The sequence below is a fragment of the Salvelinus alpinus genome, chromosome 5, assembly GCF_045679555.1.
Source record: "Salvelinus alpinus chromosome 5, SLU_Salpinus.1, whole genome shotgun sequence".
NCBI classification, from domain to species: domain Eukaryota; kingdom Metazoa; phylum Chordata; class Actinopteri; order Salmoniformes; family Salmonidae; genus Salvelinus; species Salvelinus alpinus.
In genome coordinates this window covers 3,630,030-3,645,224 of record NC_092090.1, presented here as the reverse complement: position 1 = coordinate 3,645,224, position 15,195 = coordinate 3,630,030, and the positions used below count along the sequence as shown (strand labels likewise).

The window sequence follows — 15,195 nt, the reverse complement described above, 5'->3', positions numbered from 1 at the left end:
TGTATCCTAACAGACACCCTATTCCCTATGGGCCCTGGTCTAAAGACTGAGGGTCTGTATCCTAACAGACACCCTATTCCCTATGGGCCCTGGTCTAAAGACTGAGGGTCTGTATCCTAACAGACACCCTATTCCCTATAGGCCCTGGTCTAGAGACTGAGGGTCTGTATCCTAACAGACACCCTATTCCCTATAGGCCCTGGTCTAAAGACTGAGGGTCTGTATCCTAACAGACACCCTATTCCCTATAGGCCCTGGTCTAAAGACTGAGGGTCTGTATCCTAACAGACACCCTATTCCCTATAGGCCCTGGTCTAAAGACTGAGGGTCTGTATCCTAACAGACACCCTATTCCCTATAAGCCCTGGTCTAAAGACTGAGGGTCTGTATCCTAACAGACACCCTATTCCCTATAGGCCCTGGTATAAAGTAGTGAACTATATATAGAATAGGAAGCCATGTGACCGTGATAATGAGTCTGAACAGTGTTGGTACACACGGAGTCATCCTGTTTCAGTGTTTTAGTATATTGATTATGTGGCTGTGCGTTAGCAACAGACGGGCTGGCGCCAGGGGCAGTAAACACAGGCTGCGTACTAAATGGAACCCTATTCACTACACACTGCACTACTTTTGACCAGGTCCCTATGGAACCAGGGTCAACAGTAGTGAACTACGTAGGGAATAGGGTGCTATTCATGACTCTTGCCACAGTAAACACAGTACTGAGTGGGCGTCAATGAGTCACTCGTCCTCTCGTCCTCTCGTCCTCTCGTCCTCTCGTCCTCTCGTCCTCTCGTCCTCTCGTCTGTCTCTCAGCAGATTAGGGATGTAAAGATTTACAGATAAAGGTCGTTCCTGGATCACATGTTTCAGATACCAGTGCATCTGTCAGCGGGAGGCCAGACTGATACAAATTAAGCATCGTTCAGAAAAAACGATTCCAACGTTACGAATCCCTTTGACTTGTATGATTTTATTCCTAAAATACCTGTTATCTGTTGTGACTGAACGGATGTGGCCTGTCCTTCAGTAGTCTATCAAACTGTTATGTACCTGTTATCTGTTGTGACTGATGTGGCCTGTCCTTCAGTAGTCTATCAAACTGTTATGTACCTGTTATCTGTTGTGACTGATGTGGCCTGTCCTTCAGTAGTCTATCAAACTGTTATGTACCTGTTATCTGTTGTGACTGATGTGGCCTGTCCTTCAGTAGCCTATCAAACTGTTATGTACCTGTTATTGCCTTCAGTAGTCTGTTGTGACTGATGTGACCTGTCCTTCAGTAGTCTATCAAACTGTTATGTACCTGTTATCTGTTGTGACTGATGTGACCTGTCCTTCAGTAGCCTAATGGCACCCTATTCCCTATGTAGCTTTTCTTCATGATACACTATGGCTACAAGTATGTGGACACCCCTTCAAATGAGTGGATTCGGCTTTTTCAGCCACACCCGTTCCTGACAGGTGTATAAAACCGAGCACAGTCGTACAATCTCTATAGACAAACATTGGTAGTAGAATGGCCAGAACTGAAAAGCTCAGTGACTTTCAACGTGGCACCATCACAGGATGCCACCTTTCCAACAAGTCAGTTTGTCAAATTTCTGCCCTGCTAGAGCTGCCCCGGTCAACTGCTAGAGCTGCCCCGGTCAACTGTTAGAGCTGCCCCCAGGTCAACTGCTAGAGCTGCCCCCAGGTCAACTGTTAGAGCTGCCCCGGTCAACTGTTAGAGCTGCCCCCGGTCAACTGCTAGAGCTGCCCCGGTCAACTGCTAGAGCTGCCCCCGGTCAACTGCTAGAGCTGCCCCGGTCAACTGCTAGAGCTGCCCCCGGTCAACTGCTAGAGCTGCCCCGGTCAACTGCTAAAGCTGCCCCGGTCAACAGTTAGAGCTGCCCCCGGTCAACTGCTAGAGCTGCCCCCGGTCAACTGCTAGAGCTGCCCCCGGTCAACTGCTAGAGGTGCCCCGGTCAACTGCTAGAGCTGCCCCCGGTCAACTGCTAGAGCTGCCCCGGTCAACTGCTAGAGCTGCCCCGGTCAACTGCTAGAGCTGCCACGGTCAACTGCTAGAGCTGCCACGGTCAACTGCTAGAGCTGCCACGGTCAACTGCTAGAGCTGCCACGGTCAAGCCGACCTCTGAGGCATCCGTCTGAACAACTCTCTCTCTCTCAAAGTCTGGTATCACCAGCACTGGATTACAGCAGAGAGCCTCCTGTAACGTTATAAATGCTTTGGTGTCCCTTTCATCCCATTTGACCATGTTTGGCCCTCTGGCTCTAGTCATGTCGGTGAGTGGGGGCGGCCACTGTGGCATAATTTGGGATGGACTTCCGGTAGTAACCGGTCAGCCCTAGGAAGGCTCAAACCTGCTTCTTATTTACTGGTTTCGGCCATCCTCTAATTGCCTCCACCTTCTTACGTTGGGATTTGATTAACTCTCTTCCCACGGTGTATCCCAGATACTCGGTTTCCTCTAACCCCACGTAACACTTGGCAGGGTTCGCCGTGAGCTCTGCCTTTCTAAGGGCGTCTAGCGCTGCCTGTATCTGGGGTAAGTGAGATTCCCAATCTGGGCTGTAGATTCCCACGTCATCAGAATAGGCTACAGCGTAAACTCGGTGCGGTTTTAGGACTTGGTCCATGAGCCGTTGAAAGGTGGGTCCCTGCGTAAGCCGAATGGCATGACGGTGTACTGAAACAAACCGTCAGGGGTTGCAAAGGCTGTCTTTTCTTTGGCTCTGGGGGGTCAAAGGAATTTGCCAGTAACCTTTGGCCTGGTCCAGGGTCGTAATGTACCGAGCGTTACCAGTTTTCTCCAGCAGTTCATCTACTCGGGGCATGGGGTAGGCATCACACTTTGGCCTGGTCCAGGGTCGTAATGTACCGAGCGTTACCAGTTTTCTCCAGCAGTTCATCTACTCGGGGCATGGGGTAGGCATCACACTTTGGCCTGGTCCAGGGTCGTAATGTACCGAGCGTTACCAGTTTTCTCCAGCAGTTCATCTACACGGGGCATGGGGTAGGCATCACACTTTGGCCTGGTCCAGGGTCGTAATGTATCGAGCGTTACCAGTTTTCTCCAGCAGTTCATCTACTCGGGGCATGGGGTAGGCATCACACTTTGGCCTGGTCCAGGGTCGTAATGTACCGAGCGTTACCAGTTTTCTCCAGCAGTTCATCTACTCGGGGCATGGGGTAGGCATCACACTTTGGCCTGGTCCAGGGTCGTAATGTACCGAGCGTTACCAGTTTTCTCCAGCAGTTCATCTACTCGGGGCATGGGGTAGGCATCACACTTTGGCCTGGTCCAGGGTCGTAATGTACCGAGCGTTACCAGTTTTCTCCAGCAGTTCATCTACACGGGGCATGGGGTAGGCATCACACTTTGGCCTGGTCCAGGGTCGTAATGTACCTAGCGTTACCAGTTTTCTCCAGCAGTTCATCTACTCGGGGCATGGGGTAGGCATCACACTTTGGCCTGGTCCAGGGTCGTAATGTACCGAGCGTTACCAGTTTTCTCCAGCAGTTCATCTACTCGGGGCATGGGGTAGGCATCACACTTTGGCCTGGTCCAGGGTCGTAATGTACCGAGCGTTACCAGTTTTCTCCAGCAGTTCATCTACTCGGGGCATGGGGTAGGCATCACACTTTGGCCTGGTCCAGGGTCGTAATGTACCTAGCGTTACCAGTTTTCTCCAGCAGTTCATCTACTCGGGGCATGGGGTAGGCATCACACTTTGGCCTGGTCCAGGGTCGTAATGTACCGAGCGTTACCAGTTTTCTCCAGCAGTTCATCTACTCGGGGCATGGGGTAGGCATCACACTTGGAGATTTAATTTACCTTCTGAAAATCCTTTCAAAATCGCCAAGACCCATCAGGCTTGGAGACCATCACTACCATTCCCTACGTGACTCTTCAACCACTCCATCTGTCAGCATTTTTCTCTGCTCTAATCGCGGCTCGTCGAGCCTCGGGTACCCGATACGTCCTCATGCTTAATTTTCTCCCTGGTAGGGAAACAATATCATGAGCCTCAGTTCGGGCCTGGTATCCCTGGAAACACATCATTGTTTTTATGAACCAGGGTCTTTACTTCCTGTTCTGGGGACAGAGTAGGTGAAACATGCACGTCGGCTGCCTCCTGAGTGGGTACGGGGTACGTGACAATGTGTTTCTCTCTCTCGCCATGCTTTTAACTGGTTAATGTGATAGATGTGTTCCGGGGGCCGACGACCTGGCTGTCGGATCCGATAATTAACTTCTATTCTTATATTTTCTCCAGCACTTCACACGGTCCTTTCCATGTGGCTAGTAGTTTACACTCTACCGTGGGGACCAGTACTAACAGCTTATCTCCCGGTTGAAATTCCCTCAGGGTAGCCTGCTGGTTATAAGTGTGCCGGTGGTGCTCTTGTGCTTGCCTCATGTGCTCACTGACGATGGGCGTCACTGTGGCTATCATGTCTTGCATTGCCGTGATGTGCTGTATAACGGTTGTATAAGAGGTGGATTGGTGCTCCCAGGTTTCTCGGGCGATGTCTAAGATTCCCCGGGAGTGCCTCCCATATACCAGCTAAAATAGCTCATATACCCACCTCCTGTGTAGTAATGATACCCACCTCCTGTGTAGAAATGATTCCCACCTCCTGTGTAGAAATGATACCCACCTCCTGTGTAGAAATGATACCCACCTCCTGTGTAGAAATGATACCCACCTCCTGTGTTGAGATGATACCCACCTCCTGTGTAAGAATGATACCCACCTCCTGTATAGAAATGATTCCCACCTCCTGTGTAGAAATGTTTGTAGTTGTGTTTGATGCAGGAACCCAGGAATGTCTTCAGATAACTCTCTGGAAGATGAAACAAAGATGCACACATTGGAAATGGTTACACACACACACACACACACACACACACACACACACACACACACACACACACACACACACACACACACACACACACACACACACACACACACACACACACACACACACACACACACACACACACACACACACACACACACACACACACACACACACACACACGTGTGTGTCCTGCTAAACTGTACATTCAAAACATAACGACTACTTTTGGGTGTCAGGGAAAATGTATGGCGTAAAAAGTACATAATTTTCTATAGGAATGTAGTGAAGTAAAATTAAAAATATTCTAAAATAAAAATAGTTAAGTAGAGTAAAAGTTGTCAAAAATCGAAATAGTAAAGTACAGATACCCAACAAATCGACTTAAGTAGTACTTTCAAGTATTTTTACTTGCATTGCCTTGCAAAAGTATTTTTCCCTCTTGGCGTTTTTCCTATTTAGTTGCATGACAACCTGTAATTTACATTTCGTTTTATTTGGATTTCATGTAATGGACAAACACAAAATAGTCGAAATTGGTGAAATTAAATGGAAAAAAATTACTTGTTTCAAAAAAACAAAAAAATAAAAGAATACAGAAAATAAAAGACATTTTCATGGAAAAGTGATGCGTACATATGTATTCACCCCCTTTGTTATGAAGCCCCTAAATAAGATCTGGTGCAACCAATTACCTTCACAAGTCACATAATTGGTTAGATTGCACACAGGTGGACATTATATAAGTGTCACATGATCTCAGTATATATACACCTGTTCTGAAAGGCCCCAGAGTCTGCAACACCACTATGCAAGCGGCACCACCAAGCAAGCGGCACCATGAAGTCCAAGGAGCTCTCCCAACAGGTCAGGGACAAAGTTGTGGAGAAGTACAGATCAGGGTTATAAAAACATATCATAAACTTTGAACATCCCATTAAATCATTATTATAAAATGGAAAGAATATGGCACCACAACAAACCTGCCAAGAGAGGGCCGCCCACCAAACCTCACCAGGCAAGGAGGGCATTAATCAGAGAGGCAACAAAGAGATCAAAGATAACCCCGAAGGAGCTGCAAAGCTCCACAGCGGAGATTGGAGTATCTGTCCATAGGACCACTTTAAGCCGCACACTCCACAGAGCTGGGCTTTTCCATTTTTAATTTCACCTTTATTTAACCAGGTAGGCAAGTTCTCATTTATAACTGTGACCTGGCCAAGGTAAAGCAAAGCAGTGTGACACAAACAACACAGAGTTACACATGGAATAAACAAACGTACAGTCAATAACACAATAGAAAAATCTATGTACAGTGTGCACATGTAGTAAGATAAGGGAGGTAAGGCACTAAATAGGCCGTAGTGGCGAAATAATTACAATTTAGCAATTAAACACTGGAGTGATTGATGTGCAGAAGATGAATGTGCAAGTAGAGGTACTGGTGTGCAAAGGAGTAAAAATAAATAACAATATGGGGATGAGGTAGTTGGGTGGGCTATTTACAGATGGGCTGTGTACAGGTGCAATGATTGGTAAGCTGCTCTGACAGCTGATGCATAAAGTTAGTGAGGGAGATATAAGACTCGAGTTTCAGTGATTTTTGTAATTTGTTCCAGTCATTGGCAGGAGAGAACTGGAAGGAAAGGCGTCCAAAGGAGGAGTTGGCTTTGGGGATGACCAGTGAAATTTACCTGCTGGGGCGTGTGCTACGGGTGGGTGCTGCTATGGTGACCAGTGAGCTGAGATAAGACGGGGATTTACCAAACAAAGATTTATACAGTTGTGGAAAACGTTTTGAGAATGACACAAATATTAATTTCGACAAAGTTTGCTGCTTCAGTGTCTTTAGATATTTTTGTCAGATGTTACTATGGATTACTGAAGTATAAATACAAGCATTTCATAAGTGTCAATTACAATTACAATTGACAATTACATGAAGTTGATGCAGAGTCAAAATTTGCAGTGTTGACCCTTCTTTTTCAAGACCTATGCAATCCGCCCTGGCATGCTGTCAATTAACTTCTGAGCCCCATCCTGACTGATGGCAGCCCATTCTTGCATAATCAATGCTTGGAGTTTGTCAGAAATTGTGGGGTTTTGTTTGTCCACCCGCCTCTTGAGGATTGACCCCAAGTTCTCAATGGGATTAAGGTCTGAGGAGTTTCCTGGCCATGGACCCAAAATATCGATGTTTTGTTCCCCGAGCCACTTAGTTATCACTTTTGCCTTATGGCAAGGTGCTCCATCATTCTGGAAAAGGCATTGTCATCAAACTGTTCCTGGCTGGTTGGGAGAAGTTGCTCTCGGAGGATGTGTTAGTACCATTCTTTATTCATGGCTGTGTTCTTAGGCAAAATTGTGAGTGAGCCCACTCCCTTGGCTGAGAAGCAACCCCACACATGAATTGTCTCGGGATGCTTTACTGTTGGCATGACACAGGACTGATGGTAGCGCTCACCTTGTCTTCTCCGGACAAGCTTTTTTCCGGATGCCCCAAACAATCGGAGAGGGGATTCATCAGAGAAAATGACTTTACCCCAGTCCTCAGCAGTCCAATCCCTGTACCTTTTGCAGAATATCAGTCTGTCCCTGATGCTTTTCCAAGAGAGAAGGGGCTTCTTTGCTGCCGTTCTTGACACCAGGCCATCCTCCAAAAGTCTTCGCCTCACTGTGCGTGCAGATGCACTCACACCTGCCTGCTGCCATTCCTGAGCAAGCTCTGTACTGGTGGTGCCCCGATCCCACAGCTGAATCAACTTTAGGAGACGGTCCTGGCGCTTGCTGGACTTTCTTGGGCGCCCTGAAGCCTTCTTCACAACAATTGAGCCGCTCTCCTTGAAGTTCTTGATGATCTGATAAATGGTTGATTTAGGTGCAATCTTACTGGCAACAATATCCTTGCCTGTGAAGCCCTATTTGTGCAATGAAATGATGATGGTACATGTTTCCTTGCAGGTAACCATGGTTGACAGAGGAAGAGCAATGATTCCAAGCACCACTCTCCTTTTGAAGCTTCCAGTCTGTTATTCGAACTCAATCAGCATGACAGAGTGATCTCCAGCCTTGTCCTCGTCAACACTCACACCTGTGTTAATGAGAGAATCACTGACATGATGTCAGCTGGTCCTTTTGTGGCAGGGCTGAAATGCAGTGGAATTTTTTGGTTGTTGTGGGGATTCAGTTCATTTGCATGGCAAAGAGGGACTTTGCAATTTATTGCAATTCATCTGATCACTGTTCATAACCTTCTGGAGCATATGCAAATTGCCATCATACAAACTGAGGCCGCAGACTTTGTGAAAATTAATATTCGTGTCATTCTCAAAACTTTTGGCCACGACTGTAGATGACCTGGAGCCAGTGGGTTTGGCGACGAATATGAAGCGAGGACCAGCCAATGAGAGCATACAGGTCGCAGTGGTGGGTAGTATATGGGGCTTTAGTGACAAAACAGATGGCGCTGTGATAGACTACATCCAATTTGCTGAGTGTTGGAGGCTATTTTGTAAATGACATCTCCGAAGTCAAGGATCAGCAGGATGGTCAGTTTTAAGAGGGTATGTTTGGCAGCATGAGTGAAGGATAGTTATTTTGCAAAATAGGAAGCCGATTCTATAATTCAGTCTGGAAGGTGAGTCTGGAAGGAGAGTTTACAGTCTAACCAGACACCTAGGTTTTTGTAGTTGTCCACACATTCTAAGTCAGAACCGTCCAGAGTAGTGATGCTAGACGGGCAGGTGGGTGCGGGCGGCGATCGGTTGAAGAGCATGCATTTAGTTTTACATGCATTTAAGAGCAGTTGGAGGCCACGGAAGGAGTGTTGTATGGCATTGAAGCTTGTCTGGAGGTTTATTAACACAGTGTCCAAAGAAGGGCCAGAAGTATACAGAATGGTGTCGTCTGCATAGAGGTGGATCAAAGAATCACCAGCAGCAAGAGCGACATCATTGATATATACAGAGAAAAGAGTCGGCCTGAGAATTGAACCCTGTGGCACCCCCACAGAAACTGCCAGAGGTCCAGACAACAGGCCATCCTATTTGACACACTGAACTCTATCTGAGAAGCAGTTGGTGAACCAGGCGAGGCAGTCATTTGAGAAACCGATGCTGTTGACTCTGCCGATAAGAATGTAGTGATTGACAGCGTCGAATGCCTTGGTTGATGAAGACGGCTGCACAGTACTGTCTTTTATTGATAGCGGTTATGATATCGTTTAGGACCTTGAGCGTGGCTGAGGTGCACCCATGACCAGCTCGGAAACCAGATTGCATAGCGGTAGGTACGGTGGGATTCGAAATGGTCGGTGATCTGTTTGTTAACTAGGCTTTCGAAGACTTTAGAAAGGCAGGGTAGGATAGATATAGGTCTGTAACAGTTTGGGTCAAGAGTGTCCCCCCCTTTGAAGAGGGGGATGACCGCGGCAGCATTCCAATCTTTAGGGATTTTAGATGATACGAAAGAGAGGTTGAACAGGCTAGTAACAGGTGCTGCAACAATTGCAGCGTATAATTTTAGAAAGAGAGGGTCCAGATTGTCTAGCTCGGCTGATTTGTAGGGGTCCAGATTTTGCAGCTCTTTCAGAACATCAGCTGATAGAATGAGGTCAATATCCTTCCAGGATACCTGGGCCAGGTCGATTGCTCGCTGTAACGTTCGTCATATTCCTCCTCCTCGGATGAGGAAAAGGAGTAAGGGTCGGACCAAAACGCAGCGTTGTATGATGACATACTGATTTATTTAAATAAAGACGAAACACGAAGAACACTTGAATTGATTACAAAATAACAAACGACGTAGACTGACCTGAACATAAGAACTTACATAAAAACGAAGAACGCATGAAACAGGAACAGACTACCCAAACGAACGAACAAACGAAACAGTCCCGTGTGGTAGACACAGACACAGGAACAATCACCCACAAACAAACGGTGAGAACAGCCTACCTTAATATGGTTCTCAATCAGAGGAAACGTCAAACACCTTCCTCTAATTGAGAACCATATCAGGCAACACATTTAACCCAACATAGAAACACATAACATAGAATGCCCACCCCAACTCACGCCCAACTAAACACATACAAAAACAAGGGAAACAGGTCAAGAACGTGACACTCGCTGAAGTGTTTCAGGAAGCGTTTGGCAGTGATGAGGTCGTTTGACCGCGGACCCATTACGGACGCAGGCAATGAGGCCGTGATCACTGAGTCCCTGGTTGAAGACAGCAGAGGTGTATTTAGAGGGCAGGTTGGTCAGGATGATATCTATGAGGGTGCCCGTGTTTACGGATTTAGGGTTGTACCTGGTAGGTTACTTGATAATTTATGTGAGATTGAGGGAATCTAGCTTAGAATGTAGGACAGCTTGGGTGTTAAGCATATCCCAGTTTAGGTCACCTAACAGTACGAACTCTGAAGATAAATGGGGGGCAATTAATCCACATATGGTGTCCAGGGCACAGCTGGGGGCAAAGGGGGTCTATAACAAATGTTAACAGTGAGAGACTTATTTCTGGGAAGGTGGATTTTTTAAAAGTAGAAGCTCGAACTGTTTGGGCACAGACCTGGCTTTACGGAAGAGTGGACAGAAAAAAGCCATTGCTTAAAGACAAAAATAAGAAAACACGTTTGGTGTTCGCCAAAAGATATGTGGGAGACTCCCCAAAACATATGGAAGAAGGTACTCTGGTCAGATGAGACTAAAATGTTACTTTTTGGCCATCAAGGAAAACGCTATGTCTGGTGCAAACCCAACACCTCCCTCAATCCAATTGAGAATCTGTGGTTTGACTTAAAATTGCTGTACATCAGCGGAACCCATCCAACTTGAAGGAGCTGGAGCAGTTTTGTCTTGAAGAATGGGCAGAAATCCCAGTGGCTAGATGTGCCAAGCTTATAGAGACATACCCCAAGATACTGGCAGCTGTAATTGCAGCAAAAGGTGGCTCTACAAAGTACTGACTTGGGGGGTGAATAGTTATGCATGCTCAAGTTTTCCATGTTTTTTTTGTCTTATTTCTTGTTTGTTTTTCGCAAGAAAAAATATTTAGCATCTTCAAAGTGGTCGGCATGTTGTGTAAATCAAATGATACAAACCCCCCAAAAATCTATTTTAATTACAGGTTGTAAGGCAACAAAATAGGAAAAATTCCAAGGGGGGTGAATACTTTTGCAAGCCACTGTCAGTGCTTGACGACACCGCACACAACACACTGTAACAACTCTCCTGATGGTCAGCCTGACAGCTACGAGGGTTAATGTCTCCTGATGGTCAGCCTGACAGCTACGAGGGTTAATGTCTCCTGATGGTCAGCCTGACAGCTACGAGGGTTAATGTCTCCTGATGGTCAGCCTGACAGCTACGAGGGTTAATGTCTCCTGATGGTCAGCCTGACAGCTACGAGGGTTAATGTCTCCTGATGGTCAGCCTGACAGCTACGAGGGTTAATGTCTCCTGATGGTCAGCCTGACAGCTACGAGGGTTAATGTCTACTGATGGTCAGCCTGACAGCTACGAGGGTTAATGTCTCCTGATGGTCAGCCTGACAGCTACGAGGGTTAATGTCTCCTGATGGTCAGCCTGACAGCTACGAGGGTTAATGTCTCCTGATGGTCAGCCTGACAGCTACGAGGGTTAATGTCTCCTGATGGTCAGCCTGACAGCTACGAGGGTTAATGTCTACTGGGGTCAGCCTGACAGCTACGAGGGTTAATGTCTACTGGGGTCAGCCTGACAGCTACGAGGGTTAATGTCTCCTGATGGTCAGCCTGACAGCTACGAGGGTTAATGTCTCCTGATGGTCAGCCTGACAGCTACGAGGGTTAATGTCTCCTGAAGGTCAGCCTGACAGCTACGAGGGTTAATGTCTCCTGATGGTCAGCCTGACAGCTACGAGGGTTAATGTCTCCTGATGGTCAGCCTGACAGCTACGAGGGTTAATGTCTCCTGATGGTCAGCCAGACAGCTACGAGGGTTAATGTCTCCTGATGGTCAGCCTGACAGCTACGAGGGTTAATGTCTCCTGATGGTCAGCCTGACAGCTACGAGGGTTAATGTCTACTGATGGTCAGCCTGACAGCTACGAGGGTTAATGTCTCCTGATGGTCAGCCTGACAGCTACGAGGGTTAATGTCTCCTGATGGTCAGCCTGACAGCTACGAGGGTTAATGTCTCCTGATGGTCAGCCTGACAGCTACGAGGGTTAATGTCTCCTGATGGTCAGCCTGACAGCTACGAGGGTTAATGTCTCCTGATGGTCAGCCTGACAGCTACGAGGGTTAATGTCTCCTGATGGTCAGCCTGACAGCTACGAGGGTTAATGTCTCCTGATGGTCAGCCTGACAGCTACGAGGGTTAATGTCTCCTGATGGTCAGCCTGACAGCTACGAGGGTTAATGTCTCCTGATGGTCAGCCTGACAGCTACGAGGGTTAATGTCTCCTGATGGTCAGCCTGACAGCTACGAGGGTTAATGTCTCCTGATGGTCAGCCGGACAGCTACGAGGGTTAATGTCTCCTGATGGTCAGCCTGACAGCTACGAGGGTTAATGTCTCCTGATGGTCAGCCTGACAGCTACGAGGGTTAATGTCTCCTGATGGTCAGCCTGACAGCTACGAGGGTTAATGTCTCCTGATGGTCAGCCTGACAGCTACGAGGGTTAATGTCTCCTGATGGTCAGCCTGACAGCTACGAGGGTTAATGTCTCCTGATGGTCAGCCTGACAGCTACGAGGGTTAATGTCTCCTGATGGTCAGCCTGACAGCTACGAGGGTTAATGTCTCCTGATGGTCAGCCTGACAGCTACGAGGGTTAATGTCTCCTGATGGTCAGCCTGACAGCTACGAGGGTTAATGTCTCCTGATGGTCAGCCTGACAGCTACGAGGGTTAATGTCTCCTGATGGTCAGCCTGACAGCTACGAGGGTTAATGTCTCCTGATGGTCAGCCTGACAGCTACGAGGGTTAATGTCTCCTGATGGCCAGCCTGACAGCTACGAGGGTTAATGTCTCCTGATGGTCAGCCAGACAGCTACGAGGGTTAATGTCTCCTGATGGTCAGCCTGACAGCTACGAGGGTTAATGTCTCCTGATGGTCAGCCTGACAGCTACGAGGGTTAATGTCTCCTGATGGTCAGCCTGACAGCTACGAGGGTTAATGTCTCCTGATGGTCAGCCTGACAGCTACGAGGGTTAATGTCTCCTGAAGGTCAGCCTGACAGCTACGAGGGTTAATGTCTCCTGATGGTCAGCCTGACAGCTACGAGGGTTAATGTCTCCTGATGGTCAGCCTGACAGCTACGAGGGTTAATGTCTCCTGATGGTCAGCCTGACAGCTACGAGGGTTAATGTCTCCTGATGGTCAGCCTGACAGCTACGAGGGTTAATGTCTCCTGATGGTCAGCCTGACAGCTACGAGGGTTAATGTCTCCTGATGGTCAGCCTGACAGCTACGAGGGTTAATGTCTCCTGATGGTCAGCCTGACAGCTACGAGGGTTAATGTCTCCTGATGGTCAGCCTGACAGCTACGAGGGTTAATGTCTCCTGATGGTCAGCCTGACAGCTACGAGGGTTAATGTCTACTGGGGTGAAACAGAGTGAACACTTTGAACTACTGTCATTCGTTTATAACTCTATATGACCTGGTTCTGTTAATGCCTGATCTGTTACATCCTCTATGATAGACTGACAGACAGGAGGACAGACAGACAGACAGACAGGAGGACAGACAGACAGACAGACAGGAGGACAGGAGGACAGACAGACAGACAGACAGACAGACAGACAGACAGACAGACAGACAGACAGACAGACAGACAGACAGACAGACAGACAGACAGACAGGAAGAAAGACACTGACGGACGGACAGACAGACAGACAGACAGACAGGCATATACGTAATGACAGACAGACAGGCATATACGTAAGGACAGACAGACAGACAGACAGACAGACAGACAGACAGACAGACAGACAGACAGACAGACAGACAGACAGACAGACAGACAGACAGACAGACAGACAGACAGACAGACATACAGACAGACAGACAGACAGACAGACAGACAGATACATAAGGACAGACAGACAGACAGACAGATACATAAGGACAGACAGAGATAGACATGAAGACACAGACAGAAAGATACATAAGGACAGACGGACGGACGGACAGAAAGACACAAACAGACAGACAGACAGACAGATACATAAGGACAGACAGACAGAGACAGACACAGACAGACAGACAGACAGACAGACAGACAGACAGACAGACAGACAGACAGACAGACAGATACATAAGGACAGACAGACAGAGACAGACACAGGCAGACTGAGACAGAGACACAGACAGAAATAAAGATACATAAGGACAGACAGACAGAAAGATACAAAAGGATGGACGGACAGACAGACACACCACAGTCAGGCCACCACAGTCAGGCCACCACAGTCAGGCCACCACAGTCAGGCCACCACAGTCAGGCCACCACAGTCAGGCCACCACAGGGTTGTGTCCCAAATGGCACCCTATTCCCTTTCTAGTACACTACATGACACCCTAATCCCTATATAGTGCACTACATGACACCCTATTCCCTATATAGTGCACTACATGACACCCTATTCCCTATCTAATTCACTACATGACACCCTATTCCCTATCTAATTCACTACATGACACCCTATTCCCTATCTACTGTCCTACTGTCCTCTTCTGTTCTCTACTGTTCTACTGTCCTACTGTCCTCTTCTGTTCTCTACTGTCCTACTGTCCTCTTCTGTTCTCTACTGTTCTACTGTTCTACTGTTCTACTGTGCTCTACTGTTCTGTTCTACTGTTCTACCGCCTCTCATAATAACACACCATTTCCAGACCCACTGACTAAACTTGAAACCCCCAGACATAAATTTCTCTCCTCTGACACAGCTGGCGTCAACAACGCAGACTCACCTGATAGCAGCAGAAATCATCAACTAGAGATAGATCTACTACGATGCACAACACATTCCTCTGTGGCTCTCAACTACTCCTGGCTGTCTCCCTGAGACAAAGAACACATTATGGGAGGAGAAACAGACACTCAACACTCCATCTGATTGGAGGAGGCAGGGGCTGGAGAACAGGGAGGTAGGAGGAGGCAGGGCTGGAGAACAGGGAGGTAGGAGGAGGCAGGGCTGGAGAACAGGGAGGTAGGAGGAGGCAGGGCTGGAGAACAGGGAGGTAGGAGGAGGCAGGGCTGGAGAACAGGGAGGTAGGAGGAGGCAGGGCTGGAGAACCGGGAGGTAGGAGGAGGCAGGGCTGGAGAACC

General features: G+C 47.8%; 1 protein-coding gene across 5 annotated transcripts in view; it reads right to left on the bottom strand.

Moving 5' to 3' along the window:
- LOC139575434 (b(0,+)-type amino acid transporter 1-like) overlaps window positions 1–15,195 on the bottom strand; it is an 84,790-nt gene that overhangs the window by 48,907 nt on the left and 20,688 nt on the right. The window contains exons 1-2 of one of the 5 annotated variants that reach the window (XM_071400384.1): window positions 14,838–14,929; window positions 4,766–4,855 (exon numbers count right to left, since the gene is read on the bottom strand). The gene's annotated coding sequence lies outside the window, so the exon portion shown is untranslated. Of the gene's footprint in view, window positions 1–4,621; window positions 4,680–4,765; window positions 4,856–14,837; window positions 14,930–15,195 lie in introns of those variants that run through there. The other 4 variants (XM_071400386.1, XM_071400385.1, XM_071400387.1 and 1 more) reach the window with 4 other exon arrangements.